The sequence below is a fragment of the Erinaceus europaeus genome, chromosome 12, assembly GCF_950295315.1.
Source record: "Erinaceus europaeus chromosome 12, mEriEur2.1, whole genome shotgun sequence".
Lineage (NCBI taxonomy): Eukaryota > Metazoa > Chordata > Mammalia > Eulipotyphla > Erinaceidae > Erinaceus > Erinaceus europaeus.
In genome coordinates, this window is record NC_080173.1 from 35,480,382 (window position 1) to 35,497,024 (window position 16,643).

Genomic DNA, 16,643 nt, shown 5'->3' on the forward strand with positions numbered 1-16,643 from the left:
TTCCCACAAAGATACTGTCAGTAATAGTTACAGTTGTTGCTGTGATGGTCAAATGTCATGGTGATCTACAGGTTACACTTTAATTATAAAATCTTTTCCCAGACTAAAAAGGAAGCTTTGAGTAGCATTTCTCTAGGCATCACGATAGGTACTTTTTTTGTGTTGACATAGAATGGTTTAGAATTAGTCTCACTTCACACACACCATTCCAGGCCTTCTCTGGGACATGGAAATAGATACCAGGGTCCTCCTCTTGCACCTGAGGAAGGCTTGTGGACATCTGTTTCCCCCTTCAAAAACACCTTGTCCTCTTGGATTATGTTCCTACTCACTCAGTACTCTCGTTGGAGAAATACCATGCACCACTGGGCTTCATCGTGGCCATTCTTCTGCCCCTGTAATCATGGCTCCAGCTTCAGCTCAGAGTCCTTGGAGTGCACTGGCCACCAAGCCTGCAGCAGCAGCAGGGCTCTGTATGAAGCAGAACAAATTCCAGGGGGCTCCAAGACTCCCCCTCTGGGAAGCCCTACCCTCAAAAATGGTCCTTCCCAGAGCATCCTTGGGCCTTCTCACCCATGTCTCCAGACTGGGGGAAAAGGGATTTTCTTTGCTTGTTTTTGGTCTGGTTTTTTTATTTTCATTCTGTGGTTCTGCTCTGTCTCGCTTTGTTTATCAGCATCAAAGTTGAAACCAGCTGTGTTTGTTTGTGGATTGCTCATTCCATGAAATCTATGGAGTTTTCTAGGTCACTCTGTGTTCTTAATAATCAAGAAGGTAGTTCACATGGCCACAAAGGAAGGACAGGGTGAAAGAAACCTCAAATCCACAAAGATCTCTCTGTGGCCCTACTCATAGTCCTGAGGATGGGGAAGAGCAGTGGAAGAGATTGATAAATTTGGGATTTGATCATCTACCAGTGTGGAGTACCTCAAATACCTCTAACAAGGGCATTCAAGTAGAAATCTTGTTTCATTATTTTCATGCAACATCCCATGATGAAGATCCCACTTCAGAAGCCAAGAACCCCAGAAATTGAAGGGGCATTTGTTGCCATTTTCTTCATCTCTTAATGATTGAATCCTGAGTCGAGTCATTGTGGCTCCAGCAGTCAGTAAGGTCACAGCTGTCAGATATGTTGGTAGAGTATTTAGTAGAGTATTTGACCAAATGGAGGCCCAGTTCAATGTGACAGCTGAAGATGGTAACTTGTGTAAAAACCCTCATGCATAAAAAAAAAAAAAAAGTAGGGAGTCAGGCAGTAATGCAGTGGGTTAAGCGCACATGGTGCAAAGTGCAAGGACCACAGCTTAAGGATCCCGGTTCGAGCCCTGGCTCCCCACCTGCAGGGGAGTCGCTTCACAAGCAGTGAAGCAGGTTTGCAGGTGTTTATCTTTCTCTCCCCCTCTCTGTCTTCCCCTCCTCTCTCCATTTTTCTCTGTCCATCCAACAACAATGGCATCAATAACAACAACAATAAAAATAAATAAATAAAATATATTTTAAAAAAGTAGAAATGGGAGACCTGATAAAGAAGTGGCTAGAGTGTTGGACTAGTATGACCAAGTATGAGGTCCTAAGCTTGGCTCCAAGCACTGCATTTTGCCAGAGTGATGCTCTGATTCTCTCTCCCTCCCTTGTCATTGAATATATAAATAAATATTGGGCTGTCAGAAAAGTTATGCTGCATTTTTACAGAGAAAGACATAGGAAAAAAGTGTCATGACTTTTCTGACAACCCAATAAATAATCTTTAAGAAAAAAAAAGAGGCTAGAAGTTTAGGCCTAAAGAAGTTGTTACTCCATCCTCCTAGAGGCTGCCATGTTGATAGCACAAACAGCTGTGGAGAACATACTGTGTGCTATTGTATGATTCATATAAGAAAAGACTCTGGGCTGAATAGATAGGAGTACTTTCCTTTTTTTTTTTTTTCCTTTAAGTGAGGGAACTGAACTGAATCCCAGGGACTGCAGCAGAAGCAGCAGCCAACTCAAAAAAGTTCTGTTGTTTCTGCCAGTTTCTGCCTGAGCTCCTCCTCACTGAGTGGACTGACATACATCAGGCTCCTGAAACAGAAAATTCAAGACCGTATTTGGATTTGTAACTCCCCGGGCATTTGCAGGCAGTCTGGTTCTTGTTGTCCACTGACTTTGAGATAAAATCAGGGCCTCTGTTCAGCTTGAGACAAGCCATTCATTTGGACAACCTCCCCCTTGGATGAGAATGCCCGTCTGCTGCATGGGTGACTCCTCTGTCAGTCTTCCTGGTACAGTAAGGAATTACTGCTCGCTGACTTCTAGCCCCACTCCACTTTGGGGGACTCCTAAAAATGACAGCCTTGCCAGGGAGACATGCATTGCAGCTGCCTCCACTCACAGAGCGGCATAGCACAGCTGGATAAAGAGCCAGGCCATAAATAGCGCATTTAAGTGACATGCGCAGTTGAGAAAGAAGAGTCTGTGCCCTCTGCAAACAAAGCTACCCACTAGATGGACTGAATGCAGAGGCAGAAGAGATGTGGTTTCAGAACTTCATCTACAGTGAGAGGAATTGCCTCTTCTCCCTCCTTTCTGTAAGGCAAGGGCATAGCCAGCCATCAAGCCCAAAACCCCTTGCAGAAATAACTAGTGATGCCAGCAGTGGCCATTTTTGTGAACAGAGACATAAAGCAGACATGGCTTTGAGGACTCTGTGCGTGTTAACTCATCCAGCTCTCATCAGAGCTCTAGGAAGTGAGAGCCTTTACTGAGCCCATTTTGCAAATGGGGAAACTGAGTCTGTGAGAAGTTAGGTAGATTGCCCAAGATGGTATACAACCAGACAAGCAAGTGACAGGTACTAGCTGTCACTTGTACATCTGCTTGTAAACAGTAGATGGTATAAGGTGAATGGGCCTCTGAGATTCTCTTTACTGTTAACATCATTAACTATAGTAACAACCATTATCTAGAAAGAGCTTTCCTTGACCACCTGGGCCATATTAAAAAGCACTTTCCCTGCTTTATCTCCTTTAATCCTTGCAGAAATTCTCAAAGTGGTTGTTGTTGTTATACCTCAGGGTTATCACTGGGACTCAGTGCCAGCACTACAAATCTACCACACCTTGCAGCCATTTTTTCCTTTTTATTCAATAGAAGGGAGAGAGAGGGAGAGAGGGAGACCTGCAGACCTCCTTTAACACTTGTGAAGTGTCCCTGCTGCAGGCAGGGAGTGAGGGCTCAAACCCTGGTCCTTGTGTGGATCCTTGTGTGGGTCCTTGTGCATAGTACTATGTGCACTTAACTGAGTGCACCACCTGGTACCAGCCCCTGGTTATGACTTTTTCTACACATAGGAAAACTAAGACTAGGACAGAGGAGTTATCATGATCATGCAGAGACTCTCCTGCCTGAGGCTCTAAAGTCTCAGGTTCAATCCCTCACATCACCACAAGCCAGACCTGAGCAGTACTCTGGTAATAATAATAATAATAATAATAATAATAATAATAATAATAATAATAATGAAGGAAGGGGAAGAGGAAGGGGGAAGGGGGTGAGAGGATGTGGATTAGGGGGGAAGGGAAATGAAGGGAAGGGACAGGAAGGGAAGGGAAAAAGAAAAGAGAAGAAAACTAAGACTTGGGGGGGAGTTGAATGACTGTCTCAGAGTCTAGTTTAGGAAAGTCTTAGGAGGTTGGTCTATCACCCTCTCCCCTCTTAATTTCTCTCTGTCTCTATCCAATAATAAATAAAAATATTTTAAAAAAAGAATACATCCTTAAAATTGGTGCTACACAGTGTTCAGGCACATACCCCGTTCCTTTACTCTTATTACTTTCCTCCATAACCACTGTGCCTTTGTTGAGATGGAGACTTATTGTGGACTTTCCAGCATGAGCACCCATGAAACCCACTGTGCCCTTGAGAGTCACAGCAAGCAGCTCAGTGAGTCCCTGGATACTTAGATGAGCAGGGACTGTTTTCCACTGTCCACTTGGCAGGACCCATCACCTGTGCCCATTTCCATGGTATGATCTGACACACTCTATCACTAAGCATAATTGCTGGCACTGAATTACATAGCAAGTGATTAAGGAAGTTAGTATTGCTCAGAGCCATTGCTTTCTTCCCTGAATTGATAAATGAGTGGGTGGATGAATAGAATGCTAGCCCACAGGTTCCAAGTCACTTGGTATTGGATAGTAAATGCCTGGCAGTAGATGTGATTTCTCTCATTCCATATTTACTGATGCAAAGGTAGTGGTGACTAGGTGTGATATATATACTTTATATTTTCTCATTTTAATTTTTTGTATTTATTTATTTATTTATTTTCCCTTTTGTTGCCCTTGTTTTTATTGTTGTTGTAGTTATTATTGTTGTTATTTATGTTGTTATTTATTGTTAGATAGGACAGAGAGAAATGGAGAGAGGAGGGGGAGGACAGAAAGGGGGAGAGAAAGACACCTGCAGACCTGCTTCACCGCCTGTGAAGCCACTCCCCTGGGGAGCCAGAGGCTCAAACCGAGATCCTTAAGCCAGTCCTTGCGTTTTGCGCCACCTGCGCTTAACCTGCTGCGCTACTGCCTGACTCCCTAGGTGTGATATTTTGCTTTGACTCTGAAGACTGAGCATCTCTGAGCAAAGGACTTCAGTCCCCGCTCTCTGACTTAAGGTAGTGAGAGCTGTCTCATCATGGTCAGGAGCAGGCACACACAGCATGCACCAGTGCAGATGAGTTCATTGACTGGGGAGGTTCCCAGGTGCTCCCTGAATCCAGTCCATCAACTGAGGATTCAAAGGCCACTGGTCAGGAGCCCTGTTGTTCTCACCCTCACCTTGACTCAACAGTGCTGAGCCGAGCCGAAGTGTGGAATCTCCTCTGTCCACACCCACCCACTCTGTGCACACTGGCTTCTCTAAAGTCCTGGGTGCTGGGTAACTCTCCTGGCTGAATCAGCCATTGGAGTGACTTTAGTGTCTTAAAGCACTTACACAGTCTATAAACTCACTTTGATGACTGGCCTCCCTTTAAAGCTGAATCCTTTGAGAATTGGTGGAAATCACCTAGTGCTGCTTCCTAGTTAAATACAAGATATATCTTTGGGGCCAGGTGGTGGTGCACCTGGTCAAGCACACACATTACAGTACAGAGGGACCCAGGTTCAAACCCCTGGTCCCCACCTACAAGGGGAGAGTTTCACAAGTGGTGAAGCAAGGCTGAAGGTGTTATCGCTTTCCCTGTCTATCACTCTCTCCTCTTTTAATTTCTCTGTCTCTATCCAATAATAAATAAAAATATTGTTTTAAAAAGATGCATCCTTAAAATTGGTGCCACACAATGTCCAGGCACATATCCTGTTCCTTTACTTCTATTACTTTCCTCCATTACTAGAGCCAGGAACCTCAATAAGCTAGCCACCTCCTGCCACAAGGCCTTTGCACTCACTGCCTCTACTCATTGCCTATAATCCTCTTCCTACAGATAACCACATGGCTCACTCACTCACTCACCAGCTTACTGAAGTCCGTGTTCACAAGTCACCTCCTTAAGGAGGACTCATCTGACCAGTCCTCTTAAAAAAATCATTATTTCCCTGGTTTATCTGGTACCTTTCATCATTCAACATGCTATTACTATTACTATTGATTTTGTATATAAGCACCATACAGTTGAACATGGAAACTGTTTTGTTCATTCCTAGAACAGTGCATGGCAAAGATGAGTCAGTGAACCAGTAAAGTTCCTGAGTTGGTTTTGGGAAGACAAGTATCTCAGGGATTAGGATATGTGTTCAGCAAAGAGACTTCACCCCTAAAACTCGAGCATCCCTCAGGCCCAGAGAAATGAGAACATCATGACACCTACCAAGCTTTTGACTTCCTCTCTAGGAAATCAGTTAGTGTCTTTGAGGTGAAGACAGGATTCCAAAGCACCTATAGGGGCAGGTAGCAAGCTGAGGATCATTGGCACAGGGAGTGGTCTCCCTAGAAAAATTAGTAAGCCCCCTTTGGCCTCCATTCTGTATCTTCCCAGATACCCCTGACCTAATCAGCTTTCTTGCTCTTGGGTCTTCTTCCAAGTGTTAACCATGAATATTTTCCCCACAACAGCAATAGCCCCTCCCCAAATGGAGCCCAGTAGGACACAAGCTTTCCTAAGAGAAAAGGTACCCTTGTCATTGATATCAAAGGGCATTTGCATTCACTTTTGGCAACTATGACAAAAACTCTTCTTGGTTTTATGGTCTTTTTTTTTTCTGTTTCATCTATCATGTGTATGCTCAACCCCAAACTATTCCATCACCCTTTGAGTTCTCTCCCTGTGTCCTTGAGGCTGTGGGCTCCATTGTTGGAAGCCCTTACCACCCCAGAGGTAATAAAGCATTGAAGCCCTTGCCATTGCTGTGGAGATATTCAATCAATCAGAGCCAGTTAGCATGAATTGCAAAGGCGCTTGAAGGTGAGTAGGAAACCCATCATGATTGCGTGGAAATGTAGCAGTATCTTGCCTGAAAGCAGAACAGTGTAGGAAGGAGTCTCCTCTCCCAGCAGTGCCACATCTGCCTGACTTAGGCACAAAGGAGGTTAAATCATGAGCCAAATGCCGAGCATGTGAAAGGTTGAGGATGTGTTCTGTTTAGGAATCCCTGTAAATGGACTTGTTTTGCTGGGTGGAGGAATGAATCATTTCAGCCATGCACACCAGCTGCAGCCTGTGGAAGTAAACCGAGGGCTTTCCCACAGCAGGCGCTGTATATTTCATTGTTAGAGCTTTGCATTTTGACAGGTAGTTCTTACCCTTCTGGAAAGAGAGGTCTGAAGCCAGCAGCTGGAGGAAGACCTGGCAGGGCCTGCTGTCTAAATTGAGAGCAAGCATGTGCAGCAAAAGCTCATTATAACATGACCTGTTATTACGTGGATTTTGATATCCCATGGGGCAAATATGTCTCTGAGCATAGAACAACTCCATACAGCAGACGCCTGTTGTAACTTGTCTAAGCCGGAACACATCCTTGTTCTGGGATCCAATATCGTAAAGAGGTTTGTGCAATTTTAAAGAAATTGACACACATATCATGTGATGTGTGCTCTAGGTGAGAGATGGTGAGAGCTGTGTATAGTGCCTGGCAAGTGTTCATGAGGCCCTGCCTCCTGCAGAACTTAGATTGTGGTAGATTGATTCAAATTGCTCTCAACTTTTCAAAATCCCAATATCCACATACTCTGTAATGTGCTTTGTAGCTTCTCCCATAACTAGGTGGGATTTTGTTTTATCTCTCATTTGGACTAGACTTGAGAGTCATTTAAGACTTTCTTTTATTTTGATTTTCCTTTGTTTCTTGGAGATGTTCTTTAGCCACCATGCAGAAGGAATAAGTACTCAGCTCTGACTCTGAAGTGTCAGTAGATCTTGTGAACTCTTGGGCTCTCTCTCATACTCTCTTGTTGCTTTCATTTCTGCCTAACCATGCCATATTGAAAGCATATTCTCCTTAGCCTACAGGTAGATACCAAAGGGATCATTTGTCCCAGTCTAGACCATGCTATACCAGGTAACCACATTCAGTCACTAAACATATGAGACCAGACAAGGCCAACAGAGCCACCTTACTAGCCTAGGTGACTGAGCCCAGGCAAGAGAAGATTAATCATCCAGTTGACCCAAAGACTAATGCACAAAATCACTGCATAGTGTACTGTTTTGCCATGTGTACAACCCAGGTTCGAGCCCAGCCCCCAAGGCATTGAAGGAAGCTTTGGTGCTGTGGTCTCTTTCAGTCTCTCTGTCTCTGTCTCTGGCAAATAAGTCATTGTCATTTATGTTACTAAATTTTTTAGTGCTTTGTTGCATAACAACTACAGGCGAGCAGGGGCACTAACAGTATGTAAGCAGACAAATAGATAATAAAATATCTAAATGACACAGATGTGTTCCTTAAAGGAACACAAATAGGATCACATGATGGAAAAGGAGTTACCTACACTGGCCACTTGCTATAAGAAGCTTGGTGAGGATCTCTGTGTGGAATGCTAACCTGAATACTAACTGTGGGCAGAGCTAAGACAAAAGCTTTTCTAGAGCATATGAAAGCATGTATAGCTACCACAACGTCATAGTTTGGGGATGATGAACTTAAACTTTCAAGGGAATGGTAATAAGAGAGCAAGAGAGAGGCAGGGGTCAGAATGCAGAGTTCTATAGGAGTTGGTGCATATTCCAGGATTATTGTGGCTACAAAGAAGTCACCATATACTTTTCCCACTATCTAGATGTTGACGTTGTTGGTATTGACAGGAGAGTCTACAGGAAGCAAGTTGGCAGATCATTGTAAAAGTCAGATGACAGAGGCAGTGACTACAATGAAGATGGCCCTAGGACAGATCCCTCTGTGCCTGCTACTCACTCAGGGCATTCATCCTTGTTTAAGGAGCTGCTGCTCACCCAGGATGAGGATATAAAGGTGATGGTGAACCCCCTGAGCAGGGTGAGGAGCAAGTCTCCTCATCTAAAGTGCCTCCCCACAGAGTAGGACCTCATGAGAAGGCTCTTCTGTGATATATATATATATATATATACCTGGGTCAAGTCATACTGCATGTACTATCCAATATTTCCTTTATTTTATTCTGATACCTCAGAATATTCTGGTGCCTCTACCTCTTTCTCATGCCTAAGAGTGCCCCTAGGAAGTGCTCCAGGACTTGGCCTTCGTTATGACAAAGCGGCTCTTTGGCTGCCACTCAGTGGATTCCCCTTCAATACCTGAAGCATTGAAGGGCCTGGGCTCTAACTAAGATTAAGCTTGACTCCTCAGGTTACTATGGGTAAGACTTTAGGATTTTCAGCACCTCTTTTCCTACTATAAAACACCTCTGGTTCTCACTTCCCACCAACCTACCTGTGAGCTAGTGATGGACTATCACTGAGAGCAGATGCTCCATTTAGGACCCTGCCCCATGAGCTCACACTCCCCAGGCACCTTGTGAATCACAAATAAAGGAACCCTATGAGGATATAACCTTATTATTTTTACCTTGTTTCTCACTGCCCTTTTCTTAGTAGAATGACTTAGGGCTGGCTTTCTCCTTTCAACTGGCATAAATTTTCTTTGATTCAGCTCTCTCTTTCTCTCTCTCTCTCTCTCTCTCTCTCTCTCTCTCTCTCCCCCTCTCCCTCTCTCCCTCGCTCCCTCCCTCCCTCCTTTTCCTAGGGAGGGTAGTTAGAAATTAGAATTAAAAAGTAGCAATGCAGTGGGAATGCAGACTGGTCTTAAATTTCACAGCAGTTCATGAACTTCAGGAAATCTGAACACACAGCATGCAATTAAGAGCAGGAGGGGCTTTTTAAAAAATCAGTTGTGAAAGAGAAGGTAGCAGCGGATAAGGGCAGCTCTCAGGCCTCTGAGGCAGGAAGGCAGCTCTAGGGACCCTGCAGACAATAGCCTATTGGCAAGTCAGAAGCCTCGGCTTGCCTTTTGATCTTTTATCAGCAGTCCTGTCTAGGACTAACTGTGCTAAGTCCCTTCTCTACACAGAGACTAGAGTAGTGGGCCTAGGGTTCCCAACAGGTCTCTGGAGAGAATGGGGGTAGTGGTAGTGGGGGGAGAGTGAGGGTATGACCTCATCAGATTCTTCTCTGATCCTTTTGAGATGTTTGTCACTACTCTGGAGCTTCAACTCCCCACCCCCAACCCCATCCCTCTGCACTCCAAGCAGGAAGCTGAAGGCCAAGATCCAGCCAGTGGATCAGTCCAACCACAGGGACAGGAAGGAGCACTACCCACAAGGCCCTGTGTGTCACTGACTTTGAGACTGGTTCTTCCTCTTGTCTGGGTTTAGAATTGCAGAGGGAAAGCTCAGGTCCTGCATCTGCTCTAAAGCCTGGAAGGAGCCACAGGATAGTACAAAATACCCACTGGACATGTTTTTAGAACTCAACAGACCTGGGTTCAAGTCCTACTCTATCTTTACCCTGTGGCATGTGTCTTTACCTTATCGATCTTCCATATCATCATCTGTAAAATGATAGGTGGTCCTTTACACACCTTTCTCAAAGGGTTATTGTGGGTACTATCAAATATTCTAATCTGTACAAGCTGTCAGTCATTTCTGGCACATGGTGGAGACTTTGTAAATGCTTTTATTTAGGTTTCTATAGAGGGGGGAGGTATTTAATCCATTAGATTCCCACAGACCCAAATTTTAAACCTAGCTTGATGGTTAACTAGCTGTGTGACCTTGAAACTCACTCATCAGTTTTGCTGAATCTCAGATAACTCCTATATCTACTGGGCCTGGCCGAAGTCCTAGTTGATGGTTTATGGTAAGGATTATGGTCATATATGTTTGATGCATAACCTAGCACTTAGCACATGGTCCTAGCAATGTTAGGTTGCTCTTGCTTCTCTGCTTTTCCGCTCAGACTAGACTATTTTAGCCAGAGGGTCCTGGGAAGTTCTGATGGTGCCCATCACTTCTTACTGTGCACTGTATCCTTGGAAGGGTGAGAACAGCCTAAAGCACTCATGGTTGACTGGCAGTATAAGCCTCTGGGCCAGTGGCCAAGTTTGGCATACTGGCCAGCAAGCACTGAGTGGCTTTGTTTCCATCTTCCTTATTGCTCAGAGGTGGTAATAGGTTCCATGATTTTCAAGAGGTTTTATGGGCTAGTCAGAGCAAGGAGGAAGCAGAGACTTGAAACCAGACAGAAGCCCAGTTTACTCACTATATTTTGTTGGTTGGAAGAACCCAGGATTGATCACAACAGAAGAAGGACAGGGATATAGACTTCTCTGAGCTCATGGTTCAAAAGAGGGACCCCCAAAAGACTAGTGGTTGTTGATTTTATTTATTTATTTATTTATTTATTTATTTATTTATTTTTTATCATTTTACCAGAACACTGCTCAGCTCTGGCTTATAGTGGTACTGGGGATTGAACCTGAGCCCTTAGAACCTTGAGCATGAAAGACTTTTGTAGAACCACTATGCTGTCTCCTCAGCCCTCAACATGTTAATTATATAGGCTTAGACTGAAAAGACTTCAGAGCTGGAAGGGAACAACCTTGGTGATCCATTCAAGCTTTCACAGTCCCAATATCACTATCCTTTGATCTCTCTTAGAAGCATCATCCTGGGAATACCTTGAACTCTCAAATGTTTCCAGGAGACTCTTATCTTCACTACGCACATGGACCAGTGGAGGCTCAGGGACTCACGCCTTGATATACAATTGGCAGGTGGCAGACACTGTGCTTGAACCAGAATCCTCAGCTATTCCTGAGGCTACTAAACTATCCATAGGCAGCCTAAGTATGGGTCATCTCCATCCTTTATCTCACCATACTTTTATTTAGGTCCCTAAATCAGCCAGATGTCTTAGAAATTTTATTGCAGTTTTTCCTTAAAAGAGCTGACAAAGGAAGGTCCTATGAAAAGCTACCTCGTGGGAGTCGGGTTAAGAGCATGTGGCCCAAAGTGTAAGGATCCCGGTTCAAGCCCCAGCTCCCCACCTGCAGGGGAGTTGCTTCACAGGCAGTGAAGCAGGTCTGTAGGTGTCTGTCTTTCTCTCCCCCTCTCTGTCTTCCCCTCCTCTTTAGAGCCACTTCTCTCTGTCCTATACATCAATGATGACATCAATAACAACTACAACAAAAAACAAGGGCAACAAAAGGGAATAAATTTTAAAAATTAAAAAGAAAAGAAAAGCTACCCTGGGGTAGCTTTAAGAAAGAAACAATGTCTACTGAATGGTATGGATGAAACAAGGGCTTTGTGAGCCAGGGCCTGCTGTTGTGCAGGTATGAATCCTGGGACTAGTCACTCCACCTCCCACAGTTTCTTCACTGGTGAAATAGGAATAATAGGACCTATTCTGAGGGGTTCTTATAAGATTAAAAGTAGGGTTTTAATCTTGTAGGATTAAAACTCATGCAAAATCTTGGGCTTTTGTAGGAACTCAACACAAAGTAGTTACAAATGTTAGTAATAAACATGGGAACTGTTACTATATCTACCTACCCTGAGGATAAATGAGTGTATTTCCTTAATGCTAAAATACCCCTTCTAGGTGCTGAGTGGTGGTGCACCCTGTTAAGCACGCATATTACCAAACGCAAGGACTGGGATTTGAGTCCCCCTCCCCACCTGGAAAGAATTTACTTCATGAGTGGTGAAGCAGGTCTGCAGATGTCTGTTGTTCTCTCCTTCTCTCTATCTCCCCATCCTCTCTCAATTTCTATTTTTCCTATCTAATAAAAATTAGAAAAGAAGGGAGCCAGGTGGTAGTGCAGCAGCTTAAACGCACATGGTGTCAATTGCAAGAACCTGAGCAAGGATCCCGGTTCGAGCCCCCAGCTCTTTTTCTCCCCTGTCTACCCCTCCTCTCTCAAATAAAATAAAAATTAGAAAGGGGGCGGGTGGTAGTGCAATGGGTTAAGTGCACATGGCGTAAAGTGCAAGGACCTGCATAAGGATCAGGTTCAAACCCCTGGCTCCCCACCTGCAGTGAGGTCGCTTCACAAGTGGTGAAGCAGGTCTGCAAGTGTCTGTCTCTCCCCCTCTCTGTTTTCCCCTCCTCTCTTGATTTCTCTCTATCCTATCCAACAACAAAGACATCAATAACAACAACAATACTAACAACACTACCGATAAACAACAAGGGGAAAAAAGGGAAAATATAACCTCCAGGAGCAGTGGATTCGTAGTACAGGCACTGAGCCCCAGCAATAACCCTGGAGTTAAAAAAATAATAATGAAAAGGGAAAATGGCCTCCAGGAGCAGTGAATTTGTAGTGCTGACACTGAGCCACAGCAATAACCCTTGCAGCCAAAAAAATGTATATATATTCTCCTAGAACACACACATTGCTATGCACGGGAACGGGTTTCAAGTTACCTGCAGGGAAGAAGCCTCATGAGTGGTGAAACAGTGCTGCAGGTGTTTCTCTTCTTCTCTCTTTATTTATCTCAATTTCTCTCTATCCACAAAAGGGGAGAAATAGCTTCTGGAGGTGGTGGATTCATTGTGCAGGTACTGAGCCCCAGAAATAACCCTGGTGGCAATTAGGGGGAAAAGAACCCTTGCACTTATCCGTAGCCTTTTGGTGAGGAGGAGCAGCACTAGTAACAAGTGCCTCATGGGTACTACCTCCCAGCCTGCTGCAAGATGGATACAGTGGTCCCTATCATCCTAACTCCTCTCAGATCTGTTGTTCTTTACACCATCATTCCAGATGTGAGAGATGTGCAGAGAGAGGAGTAAATCATAAAGTTCAACAGTCATATTCATGGCTAACATTTATTGAGAACCAGCTGTTGGTCCCTGCAAAATGCAACCACTCAGGCAACACCAACAGCCCTGTAGAACATTGGTTGCTATCAGGACCCATTTTACAGATGAGAGGGTGGAGGCACAGAGGAAGCTAAAGCTTTCTTGATCAGTCATGGAGCTTTGAGTCATTCAGCTCAGTATCAAAGCCTTTTCAGCACTGCTGTCTCTATGTATTCTGCCCGGTCATTCAATCACACTTTGGAGGAGGAATGTTAGTGTGGAAGAAGATAGAGAGTGCTTGGACAGAACTTGGGATTCTGTATCAAAACTTCTTGGGGGACATCTATGCTTTTACACACTCACAAGCATGGAATGGAAGCCCCAGTAACCTGCCATTTCCAGCTCTCATGGGTAAATCAGTACATACAAAAGTGTCACTCATTGAGTTAAAATGAATTAATAAGGCATGAAATAGTGATATACTACTCTAGGACAACCATTTCACGGTGGAGAGGAGAAACTGAGGCCCTAAGATGATACCCAACTAAGAATTTTCTATTTTTAATTTAATTTTTTTATTTATGAGAGAGAGGAGAAAGACTGAGTGAGAGTGAGTGAGAGCATCACTTCTGCACATGTGATGCCAGGGATCAAACTGAAGATGTCATACTTGAGAGTCCAACTCTGTAATTGTTACCACTCCCTTTAGGCCCTACTAAATCTTTTTAACCCTTAACTGAATTTATTTTTAGTGAAAGGGTGTGGAGTAGTGGAAAGTGAGGTTTTAAAGCTCTTTTTTGTTTTATCATGAGATTAAACCTTGCAAGTATTAATTTAGCACCTACTATGTGCCAAGATTTATGTTAATGTTTTAGGATCTTTAATGTTTAATCTTGGCTTAACTTTGGGTTAATCCCTTTGCCCCAAGCCAAACTCCATGTCCCCATCTGGAAATGTGGAAAGAGATACCACTTTTAAGGTGATAATAAGGCTTGCCTATCACAAACACAAATTGCTCAGAATGATACCTAGCATGTAGTAAGTGCTCAGTACGGGAGCATCGGTTACTTTCTAGAAGATTCCACATATTTGTGCCCTTTCCCTACCCCTCCAATGGCCCCTGGCATTAGGAAACATGGAATCCATTCTGTTCTTTCTGTTACCTGCACAGGTGTGCAGAGGGCATGATTGGGGAGGGTTATGAGGAGCACTAACTACCTGGATGGGTGTCCCCACAGCCTCACGAGATCACTGGCAGATTCCTCAGGCCTCTTGCTTCTGTAGCTGAAGGACCACTGGCTGAGGTGCACACAAGTGGGTGGCCAAGCCTGCCTGGCCCTCAGTCCACTCTCTGGGATGTTTCTGATGTGCTGCCAGGACAGAGCCATAAAAGGCAAGGCTCCCTGGCTGTTGCTTTTGTTCTGGTCGCTGACTGGAATGTCTCATCATGACAAGCAGTCAAGAGCAGCCCCTCTCATGCCCCTGCATCATCTCCCTCCAGCAACACCATCAGACTGGCCCTCTGAGACCACACCAGCCCAAGCAGTAGGAAGGACACATACCCTGGGTTGTGAGAGACCACCTGACTGTCGGCCAAGGTGTGTGGCCTGGTGTTGAGCTCAAAGACTCAGCAGAGGGTGAATTTTCATGGATTCTTAAATTTAGGTGAGATACTAGAAGAACCAGCCACGCACTTATTCAGTTAGTCCTTTGCAAGTATTAACTGAGCACCTACTCTGGACTGGACATTGTGTTAATAGCTCAAAGTGTATGTTTAATCATTGTCGAGGTGCATTGAAGACAGCAGATCAGGAGACATCTGGCATTGAAAAGATAGTTTTGGGGTGGGTGGTGAGTGACATGTGACATGGTTTTGCCATACAACCAACCCAGCTTGAAACCACATGGGAGCACTATAGCACTAGGGGAAGCTCTGGTGCTACAGTGCCTCTCTCACACCCTCCCCCTCTCTTCCTCTCCCTCCACCTCCCCTCTCATCCTCTCTCGCCCCCTCTATCCTCCTCTCCCTCTCCCCTCCTTCTCTCTCCTCCTCTTCCTATTCCCTCCCTTCCTCTCTATCCTCCTTTCCCTCTCCCTCTCCTCTCCCTCTCTCCTTCATCCTCCCTCTCTTCCCCCCTCTCCTCTCCCTCACCCTCCCTCTCTGCCTCTTCCTTCCCTATCCCCCTCCCCCTCTCTCCTCCTATCCCTCCCTCTCTCCCCCTCCCTGCCCCTCCCCCTCTCCTTTTTCTCCCTCTCCCCTCCCTCTCTCCCTCCCCTCCCTCTCTTCCCCCTCCCTTCCCCCCTTCCTTACTCCTCCTCTCTCTCTTCCCCTCCCTTTCTCCCTCTCCCTTCCTCACCCCTTCTCCTCTCCTTCTCCCTCTCCCTCTTCCTCTCTCTTTCTGCCTATCAGAAAAAGTCAGTATAAAGCTGTAAAGGCCTGATGGTGGAGAAAGAAATAAAAGACAGTGTGTAATGGTTCTTAAGGAGAAGACGTTCCTTACACCACTGGAGGGCCACACTGGGAAAGACCAGAGTTCATCAGCAAGCAGAGAGAATGGGGGAACAGAAAGGGGCAAATGCTTTGTTAAGATTTCTGCAGGAGAAAGAGAAGGGAGAGCAGGGTGCACAACTTAGGGCTGACTTGTGTGTGAATGCTGTCAGCAGACTCACAGACTCAGGACAGTCGAGCTATCCTGAGTTGTCTAGTTCCTGTCCCCCTGAGCTGATTAGGTCAGGAGACCACTAGCCTGGCACGGAGGAGCTCTTTATGTGCTCTGTAAAGGAGCTGGTTGGGAGCATGGGCTCTGGTCTGTTACTTTGATGTGATAGTCACATGAATCATTTACTGTCTCTAGAAATTGAGTGACCATAGAATGAACAGCTTTCCTGGAGTTGGTAGGACCTCCCAAGTCAAATCATAAGAACAAGGACTGAGGAAACAGCATAAACATAAACATAAACAGCATGAACAGCAAAAGACTTTCATTCTGAGGCTCTAAAGTTCCAGGTTCAGTCCCCAGAGTTGAGTCAGAGCCAAGTAGTACGCTGGCCTCTCTCTTCTCTTCCTCTGAATCTTTCTGTATCTCTCCTATTGCAATAAATTAACAAAATATTAACAATACAAAAACATGAGAAAAAGGGGACCAGGTGGTGGTGCACCTGGCTAAGCACTCACATTACAGGGTACAAGGACCTGGGTTCAAGCTGCTGGTCCCCACCTTCAGGGGGAAAGCTTCACAAGTGGTGAAGCAGGGCTGCAGGTGTCTCTCTGTTTCTCTCCCTATCTCCCCCTTCCCTCTCCATTTCTGTCTCTATCCAATAATAAATAAATAAATATTCAAAAAAGAGAGAAAAAAACATCTTTAATACAGTGAGATTCTAGGGCATA